Genomic DNA, 7,852 nt, shown 5'->3' with positions numbered 1-7,852 from the left:
AGCTGAGGACCTGCTCTTCCACGGAAACGAGCAAGAAGTTTTGACTGGTTCTTTCAATGAACTTCCTGATTGGAGTAGTCATCTTCTCAAAATAGAGGATGAGGTATGAAGACAGGAAACTGCCATCCAGGTAGGGAACCCTTGCCCTGTCCCAGATCAGTGGTGCTGAAGGCGTGTTAATTGAGCACAGATGACACTCTGGACGCTCGGAAGACGTGGGAATGGACTTTGTGCAGTTCCTTCTCCTACAGGAACTGGACTGTCTAGTTGGGATAGAGAGATGCAGGTCTTGGGCAGTGCGCATCCCAGCGCCATCCGGGGGTGAGGGTGCCTTACGCTAGCCTTGGCGTGACTGCCATGAGTGGCAGGATGGACCAAATGACAGAACTGTTTTAACTTCATGTTATTAAATTTTCAGAGCATTTCACTGATACGGACGTGAATTGTTAACGGCGGTCCAGCACCCATGCCACCTTCTGTTGAATTCTTTCGAAGTCACAAAAATCAGCAGCAGTTGGGGAAACGCCTTTGCCCAGTGGGCTTGGTTTTAGGCAATGGTGCGGTGCATTTGGGGCAGGGCTGTTCTGGATTGCACTGCAGACAGGCAACTCAATGCAGGCTCGGCCACCAGGTCCCTCGGGGTGGCTGGATTTTTCCCTCTGCGTTGTTCCAGGGTCTAATGTCTGAGTATGTAAAGCCACACAAAAACAGTGCTCCTGGCAAGGACAAGAAACACAAAACAAATTTTAATTACAGAAAACGTCTTTGAGTGTGTGTGTGTTTGGAGTAAGGTAATACTTTTAATGAAAATTTTATAGAAAAAACTAGCAACCCTTATTTTCCTTCCTACTCCATACCTTCCAATCTTTGTCCTCATGCAGAGATGTTTTCTTTGTTGCAATGGTAATGCATACGATTTTTAAACATAGCATCTCATAAGCTTGTTTCTCTTTCAGATAGCATATTCATTTGATTTTAGTGACTGAAGAACGTGCCATCTAAGTGAGCCTACTGTGCTTTTCAGAGCCCTGCTCTTAAGACTGGAAACTCTTTTCTATTGTAGATAAAGCTGCCGCAGACATCATGGTGGACAGCCTTTGGGAAATGTCAGTCTTGGCTTCCTACTTCGCCTTTTTAGAAATCAGACTTAAAATTCTCAGTTCGGTCCAGAATCGGGCAGCCAGTATTGAAATTTCAAGCATCTGGCAGGTTTCTTGCCTGACACATCTGGGAAGGAGGGACTGATTTGTGATAGAACAGACTTTTTGGCCAAAAAATCCTGGCCCAGCAGGATCAGCTGCCCATGATCAGAAATTCCCAGGGTACTGTGATCTCTGTGATCTCTTTCCAGGGGCCATAGGTCTCATCTCACCAGGAGAGAAGCACTTTAGCGATGATAGCAATGTTCCCTGATAAGGCTGTTTACTTCAGTTTCATGAAACAGTAAAGAGATCTCCAAGCATCTCGTGAAGTTTGATCTTCAAGTCAAATATGAAGTGTGTTTGGGGGGGTACCCATTATGGAAATAATTTGAGATATTGGAAAAATTTAAAATTGGAAATGGAAAAAGTGAGAATAAATACAACGATATTCTTGTGACTGCTGCAAATTCCTAACGATGGGGCAGACGGGGGACACGATGGCTGGCTAATAGGAACGTTGCGGGTTTGCAAGTTTGCCCAGTCTCTAAGGATGTCCACCCCCAAAATTCACACAGCAAGAGAAGCCATTAATGTCCGATGTGACCCTCCCTGCCAGCATCCTCACCCCCACTACCCCATCTGGATACAGGGTGGCTTGTGACACTAGCTGACAGTGAGTTCTTTCCCTAGGGAATCTGGAAAACTCCATCTTCCTAGGAAATTGTAAAGTTACCGTTTAGGTGAACAGGTGCCAAGCAGCACATTTACAGCACAGGTAAACTTGAATCCACTCACCTGGACTTGTCCTCTGGCAGAGAGGGCTGACAAGCTCCAGAAGGGACAGATACCCTGTCCAAGTTCAATTCCTGGCAGGGGGCTGCTTTGACCTTTTCTGCCCATTCCAGACTTGAAGATTTGGGTTGCAAATACTGAGTCCACACAGTTCAGCTATGTGTCCTTAGCAATAACAAGAATGTAAATTACACAGTTTAAGAAACTAGTAACTTAAGCATCTGTTATTAAATTCCAGGTAAGTTCCAGGCATCACTGCAGGGTGAGTCTTAATAACTACCAGTTTGTAATACCTTCTTATCAGTGTAACAGTTCTCAACTGGAGGTGGGCTTAGACACCACCTATGGCACTTGTAAACATACGGATCCTGAAGACAGAAATCTCCTCCAGAGTCGCAAGGCTCCCAGCTGAAACACTGGCTAGTGTCTGACTTGGGGCAGAGGGCGACGGTAAATGCCGCCTGGAAGAGCTTCCCCTTCGTCAGCTAGAGCTCCCCTCCCCAGTCTGCTGTGCCCGTTCCATCAGGCTGCAGCAGCCGAGGTTAGAAATTCTTTGCTTGCTGCTGCAGGACCAGAGTTTCCCTGTTTGGCTGTCTCACTCCCACTGCAATGTGGATTACTCACTCTTTTACATGGCACAGAATTTTTTCCCATTTTCAAAAGGCTGGAGCCAGCACGTAACAGGGCCAATGGGAAAGAAGCCAGGCTCGGAGCAGACAGGAGATCCGACCATCGGGCGATTTGCTTTGACGCTCTGGGTTAAAAGCTGGTTCTGAGTAGATATAAATGCATGTGTCAAAAATGCTTGCAGGGACTTGAAAAATAGCTGCTTCTTAAGGGTTTTGAACACAGGTTTGGTCGTAGTATTGACACTTTATCTGCACTTGCCGCAAAGTCACGTTTTACTAAACAAAGATAAAACTTTGGTCCACTCACAGAATTATCATATATTCTAAATTAGTGCCATCCAAGTTAATGAGTTTTACTGTAATGCTAAGTGCAAAAGCAGGGACTGGGAAGGGTAGAATTAATCATGTGACTCTCCTTGGAGATAAAGGATGGGAAAGCTATGAATTGTTTATGGGGATCCGGGGGTAGGAAGCCTTGTTGCAGTGGTCACACACAGCTGCATTTAAAATATGCATCTAGGATTTCAGATAGAAAGAGGCTTAAAGATCATCTTGCCCACATCCTTCATTTTGCAGATGGAAAGTGAAATTGGGGAGGTGAAATCTTTTATCCCAAGTCACACAGAAAAGCTATCAAAAGCCTTAAATAGATGTTACTTAAATAAGATATTTAGGTTTAAACTGGCTTTTAAAAATACCTCTGTAAATATTGGTTTTTGTGGCTTCCACATGACGGTGGCAGTTCCTCTGCCCCGGCCCCTGCCCTCACCGTGCTCATCCACAAATTCCATAGAAATGATAAAATCCTCACCCTTGTGAACAACACTGGATATTCTCAGTCTTAAATCTGCGAAGGGGCCCCCAAAGATCAATGCGGTCAGGAAGCCAGCCAGCAAGGGAAGCCCGTGTTGCAGAAGAGATGGCGCCAGCACAGAACGGTGGGAGCAGCACAGAGGTTGCTTTTCCTCTGGAGGCGGGAGAAGCTGGGGGTGGGGGAGGGAGGGAATGACAGCCTGGTGGGCTGGGTTGATTCAGGAAGAGTGGCCAGGCAGGTTGACCCCATGCAAGCCTTCTCTCTTTTCCCCAAGCAACAGGAATTATGTTTTCCTCCAGTGGAAAGAGTGATTGTAGACACTCAGATTGGAAAGAACGGGCAGAGCCCTGGGGAGGCTGGCAGCCTCTGGGACAACCGGAACACGCACACCCAGATGACCACACGTAAGCAAGAAATGGAACTAAACAGAATGTTCTAGGTGCTCTTCGCTGGGCTACCTCCGTCCTTACTCCGCCCAGCTATCCTGTAATTACTTATTAGCACCTGTAGTAACTGACAAGACAGACAAGAGACAAAATTCAAGTCAGGAGGGTCTCACAACAACCTGCTCTACCCCATGGGTTTGATATGTGGATCAAAGCAGGGAGCAGACAGAAAAGCGCTTTGGAAACAGAAAGTGCTGGGTTGGGTGAGGCCATTTCCCTGGCGTAAGGCAGTTGTGTTACCAGAAGGGAGTCTTGGTAAAGAGATTCAGTTAAATTTTTTGCTCAAAAGTTTCAACAAAGAAATAGTCTATAGCCCAACTAAATGTCTCTTATTCATTTTTCATGACAGATCTTTCCAAACCTGGTACTGTAGCAAGTAAGCCGAAAGGAACTCCCAAAGAAGGTCAGATGTTATAGAAGATATTTCATCGTGCGGAGTAAACGCTAGGAGAGGTGACTGGAAGTCAGATGTTTTAAATATTATACAAGCTAACCAGGAACTCTTAAAGCATTTTGTAAAATGTAATATACTATGTAAATTTAAGTATTATTACTCATGCAAGCACTTTAATTGAAAATAATAATTTTGTTACTAATATATGTACATGTATATACATACATACATGCACGTATGTACACATGTATGTGTATATATGTGTGTGTGTGTATACATATATGTGTGTATACAGGTGTACATATGGGTATAGATGTGGGTGCCAGGGGTTTGGGAGGAGGGGCAAATGGTTGAAGCATGGAGGACTTTTCTCCGTGACACTGTAATGGTAGATGACATGACACCATGCCTATCTGTTTCACGAGGGCTGCTGTAGCAAATTACCACTTGATGGCTTAAAACAACTGAAGTTTATTAGCTCTTCTTTCTGTAGACCAGAAGTCCAAAAGCAGTTATATTTTAGGCTGCAATCAAGGTATGGGCAGCGCTGCGCCCCCTCCAGAGGCTTCAACTCATCCCTCGCCTCTTCTGGCTCCTGGTGGCTGTCCTTGGCTTGTGGCCACATCACTCAATTTCTGCTTCCCTGGTCACATCTCCTCCTCCTCTCCCTGTAGTATTTTCCTCTGGCTCCCTCTTCTGAGGACACTCGAGACTGCGTGCAGGGGTAATCACTCTCACAGGAGTGATACAGACTCCATCTCAGATGAAACAAGGAGAAAAATGGATGGGAGAAGGCTTTTAAATGTGGTGGAAGGTGTGTGAGTGGGTGGGTGAAGGAAGACCCCGAGAGGGGACACCTGCCTTATACATCCCAGACAAAGATGGCAAGGCAGCATTTCTCCAAGGAAAGCAGCACGTCCTGAAGCAAAAACCCCAATGAAACAAAACACAAATCAAACAAAACAATTAAAAAAACTAAAACACTTTTTGGAAGGAAAAAGAAGGAGGAAGAGAGGGAGAAGGAGGATTGTAAGAAAGTGTAATCACAGTAATGTGGTGAAGGAGTTAATGTCCAAAGAAACAGGTGATTAAATACCTTACAAAGAGCTATATTTATAAAGGTAGTCAGTAAAAAACACAATCTTTTAAAACTACCTAAATCTCTTTCCCCCAAATAAGGAAATACAGCATACAGTGAAAGAAACTGTAATAATAGGCAGTTTGACATAAACTATGTCAGCTGAATCCAAACTGAAATGTATGCCCTCGCAATCCCTGTATCTTAAATCCACTTACTGTAGTTTGGATTACCAGGCAAAATTCAACCGTTGACTCTCCCAGGAGACTCTTGGAAACTCTCCTGAAACAAGGTGACTTCCAAAGCTGAAAATGAAAGACTGGAGAAAGGCATACTGAGAAAAAAGAAGCAAAAAGAAAATGATGATTGCCATCTTCGCTGCAAACGAGGCGCACTAGTGCCAAACCGTTCAATCCGTAGTGCAGATGTAAAGTTTGAATCTCTCTGCACCAAGCAACGCAGAATTGACATTCATAAAGCAAAACTTAGGGGAACTGAAAGGGGAAATAAATAAAAACATATTATTACTAGAAAATCTTACTTTAGTCACTGACAGAACAGGGGAGCAAAAGTGGTCAGTACAGAAGATCTAAATGATACATTAAAAGAAGATATAAAATGATATACGTTGAAGTCTGTGGTCAGCAAACAGAAGTTCAGAAAATCTGACCATCAATCAGACTAGGAAGAAAATGTCCAATTGCCCCCGAAATCGAAGTCCTGCAGCTAACTTCTTCTGTCCTGTTGGGAGTGTGCATTGACATAACCTCAATGGAGGATAATTTTTAGTGTTGTAAGTTAAATTACATATATTGGACTCATCAGCTCTACTTTTAAGGACTTACGCTGCAAGATGTTTACTCTCAGATGTGTGAAATAATGTGTCCAAGATTGTTAATTACATCAATGTTTTAATAGCAGAAATTTAGAAATTACCTACATATCCACTCACAAAGACTCCTTAAATAAATTCTGGTGATCTGTGCAATGGAATATTATGCGGCCATAAAATAGAATGAGACAGCCACAGGCAAATCTACCCATATCTCAAAATAAAAAGTTTAATTAAAAAAAAGAAGGCAGCCAAAGAGATACTGATGTGCAGTGACCCCCAAAATATCTGGTGATGTTGATGGTGGTTGACGGTGAAAAAAAAATTAATGCGTATAAGATCGTGTGTATAGAATGTTGCCATTGTGTGAAAAAATAAAAGACTGCACTGATGTACTTTATTTTCATAGTTTGTCTCGGGAGGAGCAAGTAAGAAACTGGTGAGGCAGTCATCTCCAGACAGGGGAACTGGTTGGTACCTTTTAAATGTTACAAAAGTTCGTACTGTTGTATGTATCACTTATTTAAAACAATGAATTAAGCAATTTATTTGACAATAAACAAAGTGCCACTCCCATGACCCCTCCATGGCCTTGCCTCCTCAGTGTCCCCATGCCATTCTGCACTCATCGATTGCCCTGAGTTATAAGGACTTTCTTGGCTTTTGTCTTTCCCAGTGGACAGTGAGACTTTGAGGACCACGTGTCAGTCATCTCGGTATAGCGTAAAGATCCAGAACATAGTTCCTAGAGCCAGACTGCCCGGTGTCAAATGCCTGCTCCAGCTCTGTGAGCCTCAGGGAAGTAACTAAATCTCTCTGCGCTGCAATTTCCCATCTGTATAATGGGAATAATAGCATTACCTGCCTTACAGGAGTCTTGTAAGGATTAAGTACAAAGTTAGTCTCAGAACTGACACCTGGCATGGAATAAGCTCTAAATGATTGCCGGCTGCTAGTGACATCTCCGCATTCAGGTGCAGCTACAGAGGGCCTGGCACATCGTGGCACTCAGCCTTTTCAAGGAGTAAACAGATGCGTACCTCCCTGTGATCCAGTGCTAACAAAGCGGTCTTTCTTTTTGCTTAGCTGGTAGGTAATTCTGGATGATTCAAGTTGTCCAATAACCCGACATCCCTGACATGATAAAGGAGATGGTTATTTCAGCAGAAACCTGGATGCACGCCCATTTGTGCCAGCCCTAAAAATATTTTTGTTTATCTCGGGGATCCAGATAACCCCAGGGAAATAACGGGATCTCAGAATGGGGCTGAGTTACCAGACTTTCGGAGAGAGAGGCCAGCCTTTATCTGATCACAAAATAGCACCTGAAATGCCAGCGATCCAAGCCCAGCATAAATGGATTTTTCTTAAGTACTCTTCTCCAGTGAGTTTCCCTTCATTGAACGCCTCTTTGTCAGGGGATATTATTTAGGTACACTGAGCGGAAATCCAGTTTCTCTCTGAGGTTTGGTCTCGAGGAGAAAATGTGAGATCAGCATTTGAGAACTCCTACTCTCTGGACGACCTTGGTGATGTCATTTCATTCATAATGCTGTGGTTTTGTTCTCCTGTCTGTTAAGTCATCATCAGACAGCAAACAGAGGACCCAAACCCCTGCTCCCTGATACCAGGAGGGTACCGTGAGGTTGAAGTCAGGCGTGGGCTGGGAACTGCACAGGTAAAACACCATGGAAGTAGAGAGCTGATCAACACACAGAGCACCTG

The sequence above is a fragment of the Camelus bactrianus genome, chromosome 27 (assembly GCF_048773025.1).
Source record: "Camelus bactrianus isolate YW-2024 breed Bactrian camel chromosome 27, ASM4877302v1, whole genome shotgun sequence".
NCBI classification, from domain to species: domain Eukaryota; kingdom Metazoa; phylum Chordata; class Mammalia; order Artiodactyla; family Camelidae; genus Camelus; species Camelus bactrianus.
The sequence above is the reverse complement of the archived record's forward strand: the minus strand, read 5'-3'. Positions refer to the sequence as shown.